Below are 14,631 nucleotides of genomic sequence, written 5' to 3'. Positions count from 1 at the left end.
AACTTAACAGTATGGTTGCCAAAAGATAACCTTAAGAAACCATTCTGTCAATTGATTAATGCATTACTAGTAGCCAGAAATGATCTTCCTAGAATTATTGAGATCCCATCCTTGGTTGAGAAGGACTTGGTATCTAACACAATGAAATCAACAAGAAAAATAAATTTCCCCACCTTAAGTAAGACATCCTCAACCATCCCTTTAGGAATCTTAATAGACCTATCTGCCAACTAAAGAGTAATTCCAGTGGCTTTCAATTCTCTCAATCCTAGTTGCTTGTACACATGGTAAGGCAAAAGATTCACACTTGCGCCAAGGTCAAGTAAGGCATGCTCAATGTAGGTATCTATGAAACAAGCTATGGTAGAGCTCCCTGGATCCTTATAATTAGCAGCTATAGGCTGAGTAATTATAGAACTAATGTTACCTACCAAGAACGTCTTTTTGGGTACACTAGTGATACGATTATGAGTACACAAATCTTTTAGGACTTTTGCATAGGTGGGGATCTGGGATATGGCATCCAAAAGAATGATGTTCACTTCTTCCTTTTTGAAGACTTCTAAAATCTTGTCCATGAAAGTAGTCTTTTTTTTTTTTTTTTTTACTAAGCAATTAGGAAAGGGGACAGAGGGAACATAAAGACTATGAGGGTTTTGCTCTTTTTCAAAAGAATCAGGTTTAGTTTCCTCAACCAAATCATCTTTAGTTGCTTTAGGTTCATTAGAGAAACTTGGAACAAAAGGCACACTTGTGTCCTCAATAGAAGGAGAGTTAATAGGTGTAATAGATGGGGAAGATTTAGGAGCACTCTGCTAGTACTCTCTACCACTCCTAAGGGCACAAATAGCATGACATTGGGTTGGAGGGCCCTTGTTGGGTCTGACCTTATACCACATTCAATGATGTATTAGTGGGTGCTTGCAAACTAACAGGCTTATGCCTAGGGTAGGCTCTAGTTGACTAGGCAATGTTCCTTTCTCCCTCTCACACAAAATTGAGACAACTTGGGTGAGTTCTCTCATAAGATTTTGATGGCTTGTCATGAGGAGGTCCATATTATTTTCCAAGTCACTTAATCTATTTACCTCTCCAGTGTTGGGAAACCTAGGGGATTGCTAATAAGATGATAGTAGAGGGGGGCTAGGGAAATTGCCTGAGGTCCTACATTTGGCCTAGGAAAAGTATTTGGGGCAAAAGGCTATTGAGGCCTTTGGGGTCTAGGTTGACTTTGATTATGGAAATTTGAAGGCCTTACTTGGTTGCTCTGGTTCCAGGAGAAACTTGGGTCTCCACCCTGGATTATAAGTGTTACTATATCGATTATTCTGATGTAAGGTAGTAACACTTTCATTAGAAGTGCCCCCTGAGGTGTTGGGGCATTCTTCTATAACATATCCAGGGGACTGGAACTAATTGCACACCTTAACCAAATTGATTGATGATGGCTCTTTAGGAACAATAGCCTCAATCCTTTTGCAAAGGTTATCTAAGTGGGCTTCTTTGACTACTAACCCATCCACAAAATATCCTTTCCCTCATATGGTTCTTTCACTTTCTTGGGTTGATTCCCACTCATGGGTTTTTTCAGCTAAGTCAAGTAAGAATTCTCATGCCTTTTCTTCATCTATAAAGGATGTGAATCCCCCAGGGCACATAGATTCTATCATTTGTTTAATTGGATAATCAATACCCTCATAAATTATTTAACATAAATGTTATAAGTCTAGGCCATGGTGAGGGCATTCTTGGAGTAGATCCTTGAATCTCTCCATAAGCTTGGAAAAGGACTCACTAGGCTTTTGCCTAAACTGAAGGATATCACTTCTAAGCTTATTAGTCTTGTGAGTTGGGAAAAAATTCTTAAGGAAAATAACTGTGAATTGTTCCCATGTGGTTATGGAATTTGTGGGTAACCCATACAACCACTTCTTAGCTTGGTCTTTCAATGCAAAAGTGATGAACCTAAGCTTAATAGCACCATCAGAAAGCTGTTGGATCTTAATTAGAACACATAACTCTTCAAATTCCCCTAGAAATAGGTATGCATCCTCAGAGGTCAGCCCACGGAAGTGGGGCAACATAGTAATGTACTAAGATTTGAGCTCAAAATTATTGCCCTGGGCTTGTGGTAGAACTATGCAGAAAGGTTGGGCTACTCTAGCAGGGTAGAACCTATCTTTCAGAGATTTAGATGGAGGGTTTTGATGTTGGTCTCCCATATTGAAAGGTATTGATGAGAGTATAGGTATATGATCACTACTTTTTGGATCTCTTCTTTCTAACCTATTCTCAGTATTACATACCCACCTAGCACTCATGCAACAGAAAACTACACCACAACTAGAATAAGACAAGCAAAAAAAAAATGGAATTTTTTTTTATTATTTTTTTGGCTTTTTGGGAGCTTACCAGCATGGATCTAGGGTAACTCAATTCCTAAGGTACTGCGACAGGGCGGAACCTGTCTTTATCATACCGTGTGGTTTGGCGACCTCCATCGATACAACTATTATTGCAAGTTGTTCTTCTCAGGAATTCAATAAATGATAAAAGAAAAAGAAAACAAAGCACTCCGATTTACCAAAAGAAAGCAAAAAATAACATGAAACTGTCTCCCCGGCAACGACGCCTAGTCTTGTTTGAGATTTAAAAGTAACCGCAAGCGTATGGATCAGTGTAGCTAACGGATCGAACACAAGGAGAGTAGCCACTTTATTTTAGGTTTTTCTAGTAATGGGAAAGTTTACGGATTGATGATTTTGATCTACTTCTAACTACCGCCCTAAAACATATGCATCTAAAATAATATCCTAACCAACACAACTAGGGAAATTGGAATTGCAATTGAAATTAAAAAACGTAACCATTCGCATCTAACCCTAACCATTCATCATCTAGGAATTTAAATACTCAAAGCAAATAATTCAAAAGCACTAAAGGAAAAGTAAAAGAAAAGTGTTGAAATAAAATAAATAAAATAAAAGGGGAATAAAGCTAGAGAGAGACACACAAGTAGGTATCTCTACTTAGCCTGAGGGATGCACTGTTAATAGTGTGAGCTTCTCTACTTGACCAGAGAGTACTCTTACAAGGGCTTTTCTACTTGGCTTTAGGGAAAGGGATGCAATATAAATAATAAAAGTAAAAGGATGGTTCCATGGCTAGAGAAGGGCAAAGCCAACACATGCATCTAGCCAAGGACCTTGGGGGAAAGGGAAAGCATCAAAGTAAAACTGAAAAATTAAAAGCCTAAATTAAGAATGAATGGGTAGTAAAAAGAGGGAATGGGGGTGAGAAGACTAATGTAGATGCCTACCTACATGAAATTCAATGCCTGAATTAAAATGTTGACTAAATTGAGATACTACCAGCCCTAAAAACCAGATCTCGAACAAACCAAATCGGAAATTGCTAGGCCTGAAGAAAACAAATCTCGAAGAGAAACTTGCACTTGAACAGAGATGCTCCAAAGCTTGGTTCTTGTCACCTAGCTTAAACTAATAAATTAAAATTATTACAACTTGAATAACTTGAATAATATGAACCACGAAAATAAAAGACACTGCATTAATTAAATAAAACCAATTACAAAAGTGTTCAAATCAAAAGCAAAGAAGTACTAAAACTAGAACTAGAGTATAATGAAAACTAGGAGAAGAAGAGAGGAAGAGAGAAAACCCTAAAAAGCAAGGTGCACCCTCCCTCTTTGGTCGATCCTCTTATATAGGGAATGGGGGAGGGAATGCAACTATTTTAGTTTCTAAGAAGTAGGAGATTTGGACAGTCATGGTGATGAGGTCGAAATTAGGAGGGAAGAGAGAAAAAGAGTGAAAATAGGGGAGAGAATGAGAAGTATGACCAAGTTAGGATCCTTTGGACGATTTTGATGAGGTGCAGGGAAGAGAGAGGAGAGAAAATAGGAAGTAGGGAATCTCCAATGATTTTGCTTCCTTTTTCCTTTTTTTCTCTCTCTTCTTCAAACTTTGCGCACCTCTTGGGCAATTTTTTTCATTCCTTCTTTGATTGATTTGGACATCTTTTAATTTAATTGGAAATTCTGTCCATGCCCTTTGTGCTTTAAGTAAGTGGAAAGTAGGAGATCTCCAACAAAATCATCAAAAGATAGGAGAATCTTCAAAATTGTACAAGGGGAGGAGAGAGAGTGTGTCCAATGCCCAAGGTGGGTCCCTCTTACTTTGTTGGCATCTGGAATATTCTTTTGTACCCAATGAGAGCTACCGATGGACTGGGCTTGCATCTCGATTCTGCTCTAGTCCATTATTTTTTTTCTTGCCCGAAAAGAATAATCACATGTATAGGTGTGAAAACGAATAAATATTTTTAATACAACACGTCCATATTGCTCAGAATTTTATCATTTTCAAGCCATTAAAAAAAAATGACCTCTTTACGTGTAAAATTGGAGATACGGCACCCGATAGTCCCTAAGGCCTTGAAAATACAAAACCTACAAAAAAAGGTAGTTCCATTCTAAATATGTAAAATGCATGCTTTACTACCCACGATTTCACATATAAATGTGCTTATCAGCTCCTATTAAGCTTTCCTATATAGATTTCGTCCTTAAAAGAGTAGATGTCCATAATTATTCCCAACACTAGTTGGAGAGGCTCAAACATTGTTATATACATTGCATTTCCTGTTCTTCCCTTCCACATTTTCATCGGAATAGTAAACTTCATTGCCAGTATTCCAGCAAGTGACACATTCATAGCTTTATGCCAAATACATGGTGCCAATATCCAATCAATTTTCTCTCTGTTAGAAGAAAGATCCAATTTTGGATTGACACCATAAAACACATAAAAATGTTGTTATCGATCGTCATAAAATTCTTACAACAATATAACGTTGTTTTACAGTTGGGTTAGCATCCACTCATTGTATAAGTATGAACAAGTGGATGCGTATTGATTGATAGATATGGTTCGATGAAGCCCTATGCGGGAGATGGTTTTCCTAGTGGGTAGTGACTTCAACATACATATTCTATATTGTGTAAAGTATGAATTATTATGTGTATATCCATTAATGTTTGAGACCATTATGTGAGAGGCATCACTTGTTCTCTATTTTAAGGTTGGTCCCTGCTGTCAGTCTATATAATGGTTTTAATGCCCATTAATTGAAACTCTAGCAATTATATAGACAAGGGAGCAGATAATAAGAAAAACATACATACGACAGGTTCTTCATCAAAGATATAGATCCGGGTGTGATGTAATAAAAAAATTCTTATATTATTACTATTATTCATATTCTTTGATCCACATATAAAACGTTGTCTTGTATGTGGCCTAGCAGATAAGACTGACAAGAGGAAAAACATACATACGAGAAGTTATTCGAAAAACGATATGGATCTATGATGATGTAATTGGTTATCATATTATTACTATTGTTCATGTTTTTTTTTCCCTCATATCGATCTTTCTTAAAATTTTACACTTGTATGATTATAATGCTTGATCTCATGGGGTTTCATCTAACTATGCACATCAATCAACACCTATCTACTACTTACATGTTACATGGCTCTGATCCAATTGTAAGATATCACTGATAATTGGCATGATCGTATCGTTGTTAGAAACATCGTTAATGTCACACCTTACCCTCAATCTGGCACAGGTATACCGACATTGGATACCTCACTGCACCCAGTCAGCCTGTTTACCCCAAGACCCTACTCTAGGATTGTCCACAACACCGCATTCCCATACTAATAATTAAAGTTGTAGTAGATAGTATAAAATAAGTAAAATTTCATATTCACCCAATGCTTCTATGTGATACCTGATACCTAATGTACAATGATTCACAATATTATATACAATAACCCACATATATTATAGTTTTCACATTATAAAAAAATATTTATAGAAAATGTCTCCCACCTGTCTAAACATTCAAACCTATCTCTCACCTGTAGTCTAAACCATCAACCTGGATCATCAAAAACTAGTTTCCACCACTATCCATAGAATAATCAAATATATCAGTCCTCAAAAAATGCTGTCCACCATAAACACAATCATCACACTTGCAATCAGGTCCATGACTGTAATCATCATCCTGAATATAAGCCAACTGATCAATGGCCATGGCCTCATACTCTGAATTGGTAATTTGTAGGTGATTGCTCTCTTCATCTATAGATCAAAGTAAAAAAGGGGGTGAGCACTAGAAATTCTCAGTGAGGGGTGGGATAGACAAACACTTGCAAACATATGCAATGCATGCTCCACACAGAAAGATGATGCTCATAATTTCATTTATTAAACTATACATATCCCTTGTCCATTACTAAGTCTCATTCATTTTCTAATAAGGTCATCTACTATCTCCCCTATAGGCCCTATAAATCCCTTTTTAAGCCAACAAATCTCTGCTAAATACTGGGAGCAAACTGGTCTCTGGAAGCCAAACCGGCTGGAGACTCTAGGACCAATCGGTCGCTTGTGGTCTCCCACCGGTTGTCCTTTTTCTGTAGAATTTCGATTCTGCCAATGTTCTGCAGAGTTTCACCTATGTTTTTAGTCCAAAATCCTCTGTTTAAGCACTTTTATTCACATATCAGCAGTATAATACCTTGATTCATACTCTCTACAAGTCCATTCACAAATTTCCATTTTTATTTCTTATTTATACATGAAATCCAGCAGAAATTTCCAGATTTTCCTCAAATTATACCACATCTCACACCAGATCATGAATTAAAGTGGGATTTCAAAATCCAACCTCTAATTTGATTATCAAACCTCAAATTAGGCATTCGTGCATGTAATCCATCATCAATTTCACCTTGCATGAAATTTTTAGACCTTGGAACAGTAAATTTAAAATGGGTTTCCACCTTATTTATTTGTAATTTTTTGTTTTAAGGAATTTATGTGAAAATCCTTACATTTCAATCCCATTCAGCCATGAAGCATGTAACCCAATTCAGATTCTTAAGTTCCTTTCAATTAATTCATCAAAGAACAATAAATTATACTCTCCAAAATTCATGTGCTTGCTGAAATTTTCAATTTTTCACTTCATCCTCCTATTTCAGCTAAATTGGCCCAATCCCATTTCCAATTTCTGAGATTTTTCTCACATTTCAAGTTCATGCAAGTGAGATTCCTTACCTGTTTGTTGAATCCTCCAATTGCAACCTTAGAAGGTCGATTTCCTCTTGATCTCCTTCTCTTCTCTTCTCTTCTCTTCTTCTTCTTCTTTCTCCCTTCTTTCTCTTTTTGTTTAAGTAAGAAGGAAGGTGGAAAGTAAACCAATACTCCAGTGATGTAGTTTTTAGAGAAACAAAAGATCGCAATGGAACTGCCCCCAAAACTTATGCAATTGGCCAGAATAGTCGGAAGCAGTATGTGGGTCATAATATAGGGAGTCAAAGGAGGGGGAAAATTCCTTTCAGGAGGAGTGATGGGCTATGTAAAGCTGCCACCAGTGCAATTAGTGATGGCAGTGATACCCAAGACAGTGCCACTGCTAATGTTATAGCTAATGCTCCAGATAAGGGTAAGGCTATAGCCAATGCTACTACTATTGCTACTCCTGGTAGAACCACTGGTGCAAGTGTTGCTCAAACTAGTGGATTGAATGTTGTTAACAATAGTTCTACTAGTACAGATGGTTTAGCCCGAAGACCACATACCAATAGAGATGGAAGGAAAATTCAAAACATTAGTGACAGTTCAGATGATGAGTCATTATAATTACCTCAGTCACATTCTGGTATGGTACCTAAGGTTGTTAGTGATGTTGAAGATACACGAGCTACATTGCCTCATATGCTCCAGTCTTCTACAAATGATGAAGAATGGATAGAACAACATGATGAGTCTATGAAAGACTCCAATGAAAGTGAATGAAGCCTCACTGATGAAGTAGGGATAGATGTTGATGATGTACAGGGGGATCCCGATATGGACTTTGGTTATAATGATGATGCTGCTGATTTACATGATATTACTGATTATGATGATGATGGTATTGAGGATGGTAAGATACAGCTAGTCATAGGAGCTACATATGACAATGTCAATCATTTCAGGGATGTCCTGTAACAGTATGTGATTCAAGAGGTTTTAACATATTGAAGATTAAAAATCAGAAAACAAGAGTTATTGTAGTGTGTGAGGCTCCTGGTTGTACTTGGTGAGTAAATGCTTCATTGGTTGATGATGACAAGGGTGTTGAGCATTCTACGACATTTATGATAAAATCGTACAATCCCAAGCATACATGTATTTTGTCAACTAAGCACAAGAGTGTCACATCACAATGGATTGCAGAAAAACTTGCTCCTCACTTGAGAGTTAAGCCAGATATGCCAACACAGTCTATGCGTACCTTCTTACATGAAACTTACAAGGTTAGGCCCCTTTACATGAAGTTTTACCTAGTGCAAGCTTTCTTTGGAAATGAATCAATGTAGTCATAAGAATTCATACTCCTATCTACCTATATATGGTAGGGTGGTGTTGGCTAAGATGCCAGGTAGTCTGTTCAAGATCCAGTACCGGGAGATGTGTGACTTGTCAGGGAACCCTATCTTCAAGAGAGTGTTTGTTAGTTTCAAAACATGTGTTTCAGGGTTTGTAAAGGGATGCAGACCATTGGCCACTTAAAGGATCGATATGGAAGCATTCTTTTGGCAGTAGTCTCATATGATGGGAATAATGAAATGTTCCCTGTGGCATATGCTATAGTTGAAGTTGAATGCAAAGACAACTGGATTTTTTTCCTTGAATTTCTATGCGAAGCTCTTAGTACGGCATCTGATGATATGGCTCTGACTTTTATGTCAGACAAACAAAAGGTATGATACCAATATGTTAATTAGTATATTTATTTCTACCCACTAATCAGTGATAAGTATTTGACTTCTTTTTTTTTAAACGCTTAGGGTTTATTAGATGCCATCGCCAGAGCATTCCCTAATGCGCACCAAAGATATTGTGTTAGACATTTATATCAGAACTTCAAGTCAACAGGATTTTCAGGACAATTGTTTAAGAAGCACTTATGGTCAGCAACATTAACAATAAGAATCATCCAATTTGAGAAGGAAATGAAAGCCATCAAGGATATATCCAATAATGCATATGATTGGATGATGGAAACTCTTACAAAGTACTGGGCATGACATGCCTTTTGATTCTACTAAGAGTCCTCAGCTAACCAATAACATGACCAAGTCATTCAACTATTGGATAGCAATTGGGAGAGACAAGCCTATTATGGTCATAATTGATGAGATTAGTTTGAATATAATGAGCAAGATGTTTAACATGTTTCAAAAGGGTTGTAGTTATCCAGTATTTGGTCCAATCACAGTGGATATGAAGAAAAATTTAGATAAGGTACAACAAAAAGCAAGAGAATGCATTGTGCACCAAGCTAATTCACATGCATTTGAGGTGGTAGATATGCATGGTGGGAGGGTTGAGGTGAATTCGTCAGCTAATACATGTGGTTGTAGGCTATGGGACTATACGGAGTGGCTGTGTAAATATACAACAGTAACTATCACATATAGTAGGGGGTCACTTGAAGCTTATTGCAGTCCATACTATAGTGTCAGCATATATCTCTAGGCATATAGTGAGTTCATGGAACCACTACCACAATTGGATGATTTGGTGACTGATACTAGTTCTGGGATTGTCTGACCTCCACTTAAGAGAAGACCTGTAGACCTGAAAAAAGTAAAAAAATGGAATTCGATGAGGGTCTTACCAAGAATAAATCTTTAAGTGAGATGTGATATCTACAACCTACCTGGCCACAACAAGAAAACATGTCCTCGCGATGATGAACAACCGAAGATAAAGAACAAAATAGGAAGGAAGGTATGACTCCACACATGTAATTTACAATTGATTATTACTTATTTAACTTACATGGCTAATGTCACTTTTGTAATTTACTTTCTGTGTTTGTGTAGAGAAATCAAGAGGATGAGATTAAGCATGAAGGTAGCAGCTCCCAAGTACTAACAAGGTCATAAGCAACATCTCAGTCTACATAACAAACAATTAAGGGGAGAGCTTTAGCCCAGCAAGCTATCAAGTATGCGAAATGGAGAACACATGCTAAGAAGAAATAGGAAAATGGATGTTGGTGATGGGAGAGAGCAGCTGGGATATGGAATAAACTTTTTTTTTTTGGGAGAAAGTTGTTGTTAAGAGATGTTTATTGGGTTATGGAACTATTTGTTTGTTACCTTGTGTACTGGAACAATGATGTTTATTTGTGTTATGGAACAATTTATTTGTTTATTTGGGTTTTAAAACATAGATGTTTATTTGGTAGACTCTATGGATGCACTTTAACAGGCTTGTGATGTGGAAAACTTATATGATGATGTTAATGGTTTTTAAGCTTAAATGTCTATGGATGAACTTTAACAGGTTTGTGATAATGTCTCATATTCAAACAAAATGTTGTCTATTTTTTCAAAAAATGGGTCCAATAATGTGTTTAATTGGTATGCATAATGTTGTCTTGCATACAACCTTATTGTCATATTGTGATACCTTACTTTCTAAACCCGGTAGGTTCGGTTTGGTCATGCAAGATCTGAACCCGAACAAGTTAAGACGGGTACCCTATGGAACATGATAGCAAGGGTGACTATAAACTCGGGTTGGCTAGGTGAGTCTAGACAAGTGCCTAATGAAGTCTGCGTGCCCAAGCAGTGCACTTGCAAGCATCACAAAGCCATGTACGGACAATAAAGGTACATAGCCATATTTTATGATGAGTACGTATTTTAAATCATATACCAGGAGTGAAATACATGTCGGGATCCCGTCGAAATCCTAATTATTTGGCTAAGTTTCAGCCGACTAGAGGGTGGTCATAGATAGGTTGGACCCACCAGTGCGACCTACTAGTTTGGCCATTAAATATTTTGACCCAGGTATAAATAGCAATTATTACTCTTCTTTTCCCTCATTTAATGTTTTACAAGGTGGGTGAGACGAGTAAAGAAGAGAGAGAAAAAAAAGGAAGAAAAAGGGAGGAAGAAGAAGAAGAAATGCTTATGATGTGACTCTGAGGTTAGATCTTTCCATTTCGGCACCGAAAAAGTGATCCTTGTCTTGAGATCCACGATTTGAGGTGAGTAAAATCTATATTTCTTAAACTCTCAAGAAACCGTAAGTGAAACCCTTTGATTCGGATAGAAATCCTTTAGATCATGTTAATCCCACTTGAGAAAATGAATCTAAGGTTTAACGGAAGACCTACATATTGATTTTGAAGGTTTTAGATGAAGAAATCGTAATATTTGAAGAGCATTTGATGATTTCTTGAGTTGAAGTAGAGATTTGGAGTTTTGAAGGTGTTCTTGAGCAAAGAGGTAAGATCGGTACTTAAAACTTTGAATCAACCATAGATCTAGGTTAAAATCACAATATGGGACCTTATTTGTGTGGAAAATGCAATCAAATCCACCCCTTGTGGTTTCTCTAAGACTAGATGAAGAATGGAACTGAACAGCAGAATCTCGGTTCAAATTTGTGGGTGCCCTGGGAAGTGATGGACGCACAAATCCGGAGCCCACCTGTCTTGGTTGGGTTTTTGGCCTAATCGATGGGCAAAGATTGGTGGGTGACCTGGCCCACCTCTCCTGGCAGAGCCCTTGGCCCAACCGGCAGGCAATGGCCAGGTGCCCGCTGGTTGACCTACCCGTAAGGCCTATCGGGCTCCAATAGGGCCTGAATTTGTTGGGCAACCTTCTTTCGCAATTTTAAATGCATTTTGAACATCATACTTCATTGACTTTGACCTTAAAGTGGAAAAATGGCACACTCACTCGCTTATGTTGGGTTCTACTAGGAACTGGTGTCTTCTCGCATCTGATCTCGCTTGTACCGAGCATGAGCTATTGTACATAACAGGTAAGTGGAGAGTGGACATTGACTTTATTTTTGGAGTGTTTTTGCATCATTCCATTATTGTTGTAGATTAGCCATGTCTTCACTTTTATCACTGTGTGTAGTCTAGCCATCCACGAATGCCATTTGCATGCATTGTCGTGTGCATTATGAAACTCATTTATGATATGCTGTAACTTTAATTATTAAATACTTAATTCTTACTATGGATTATGCTATGGATGATTTCAATTATCGAATATGATGCATTGCTAGAATAGATGCCGTAGTCAACTTGGAAATGAATGCATTGGTGGCCCGTGGAATGGGATGTAGTGGCACTATACAGTCGTACTATCTCATATAGAAGTATGTAATTAAGAATGACATTTCCCTGTGCTATGACCCTTCCCAGCAAGGGTTTAGGTGTTGGGTATGTCACTAGGGAGAAGCCCAAGATTGTATACCAACGATGTGGTTAGAAGTATGTTCGACTGATCACTAGGACAGTCGGCAACTTTGGTGATATAATCAGAGGGCCAATCGTACTGGTTTTACTTTAATGCAGGGCAAGGCCTAATTTAATTTAATGTCACTAAGGAACAATAATTTACTTTTCTAGTACCCAAGGCTGGCCTTCACCGACAACCCTATGGGTGTATCTCAGGATGGGGTTCACAACTAGTACCCGGATATGCGCACTATGGTTATGAGTAGCACATAACTGATAACCTAGAAATGTTGCTTAGGTGATTTGGGATAATAAAATGGACTTGCATGCATATAGGTTCATTTGTATTACGAATGCTTGCGTGGTCTTTCTTTTCACTTATTGGGCTAGTGAGCTCATCTCACGTGCACATCATTTTTAGATAATCTTGCAGCTTTTCTAGCTGAAGAGCTAGAGCTGAGATCCACTGTAGAATTTTTAGCTAAGGACTGGTGGGTCCCTAAAGATCTTAGTAATGGTGCTGAGTGCCCATGCGAGAGCAATATTGCAGGACAGCAACAATGATACCCGACCCGGGATTCTTTTTTATTCTTTGTTATGTTACCCCTTTTGTACTCTAGATATTTAAATTGTATTTCTTATGTATATATCACACCTACAGGCCCACATGTAAATGTACTAATTAACACGATTTTGGTATCAAGAGTATTGGGGTAATTACAAATATATACATATAAGACTTCTACTGAAATACAGATTTTACCTTCTTTAGTTATGTGTATGATATGTTGTGATTACTACATCAGATGATCCTGGTAGGTTTTGGGTTAATAGGAATTAACTCGGTCATCAGTCCGGTTCTGTGAGAACAGGGTGTGACAATGGTGGTATCAGAGCGCGATGCTCTACCTGCTCACAACATGCAAGATAGATCCCTATAGAATTTTATAACAGGACCCGGGGTTGGGTAAATATAAAAGCTTTAAAAAAAATTAAAACCTATAATAAGATGAAAATTTTTAAATTCTTGCATTCCGTTGCATGCATGAGAGTAGAACCTAATCAAAATAACAAAGGGCCAATTGGATGATTCCATAAACCATTGAGTGTAAATTCTAACAAAATTTCGGCAGCATAACAGCTCTATAATTAGAATACCAAAAATTACAAAGTTTACCACCTGATAGATCACAAATATAAACATAATAAACAAAATGTGGTGACTGACATGTCACCGCCAAATTACAAGTTCACCAAAAACAAATAGAACTATCCAAAGATAACAAACATCATCCTAAACACACCACCAAGTCCAAACCATAGAAAATGTATCAAAATATACAAACCATCATAGTCTCATAACCACCAAATAGAGAGATAAGGGAATAGAAGATAAGGTTAGAAAAGAGAAGGAAGGTCAGAATAGGCAAGTCCGCTACTCCATCAATCATCATTATCAATAGTGAATGTCTCTCCACCTTTAGGCCGTGAGTCGATGTGGAGGCATCGATCATAATAGTCAAATCTATCATTAGTCAACATAACCTCTTTTTTCACCCAGTGAAAATCAGCTGCAATCCCATTGGAGACCTTATCCAAGTCCTCAGTTAGGGCTTGGAAGTTAGCCTCCAGCCTCCCAAGCCTATGCTGCATCGCCAACTCACGGGTTCTACTCTCCTCCACCCTCTCTAGGATCTCTGCCATGCGTCCTGAAGTGCCCTCTCTCTTGTTACACTCTCATATAACCATCTCAAAATCTGATCTTGCCCATCTTTTAGGGCTTTCATGCTGTCCATCATGCTCTGAAAATCAAATGCCCCACCTGAAAATGGTGGAGCTCTGAAATGCAGATCCGCATCCCTCATATCAAGAGGCTCCTCCTCAAGGATCTCCTCATCGTCTATATCTTCCTCATCATGATGAGGGATGTAGTCCTCATCCTCCTCTCTGTCATTCTCACCTTCCATACCCACATGCTCCTCACCCTCTGCTTCCTAAGCTCCTGCCCTCTGAGGTTCACCCATACGACTTTGCAAGCCCATCCTTTGTAAGTTCTCCCTGGTGAACTTATCCGTGGGATACTTTCCTTCCTCGCCCCGCAGGTCCACCTTGAAGTACTCAAAGACTTTGGTGAATGACTTACCATATGGGAATCCTGTGTCCTTGGGGTGTGCCGTATGGTATTCCATGGTCTTCAACATGATATATGGGAGGCATAGACGTGAGGCACCCTCCTCCAAGGCCATGTGGATACAGTAAGCCAAGTAG

General features: G+C 38.1%; 1 non-coding gene across 1 annotated transcript; it reads left to right on the top strand.

The window, feature by feature from the left end:
- Positions 1–1,728: 1,728 nt before the first annotated feature.
- LOC122067724 lies at positions 1,729–1,835 on the top strand. Its single transcript, XR_006136856.1, has one exon. It is a non-coding gene; the product is annotated as a small nucleolar RNA R71 (small nucleolar RNA).
- Positions 1,836–14,631: the final 12,796 nt, after the last annotated feature.

This window comes from Macadamia integrifolia, unplaced genomic scaffold (assembly GCF_013358625.1).
Source record: "Macadamia integrifolia cultivar HAES 741 unplaced genomic scaffold, SCU_Mint_v3 scaffold3087, whole genome shotgun sequence".
NCBI classification, from domain to species: Eukaryota; Viridiplantae; Streptophyta; class Magnoliopsida; order Proteales; family Proteaceae; genus Macadamia; species Macadamia integrifolia.
Note: the sequence above shows the minus strand (reverse complement) of the source record. Positions and strands in the feature narration are given on the sequence as shown.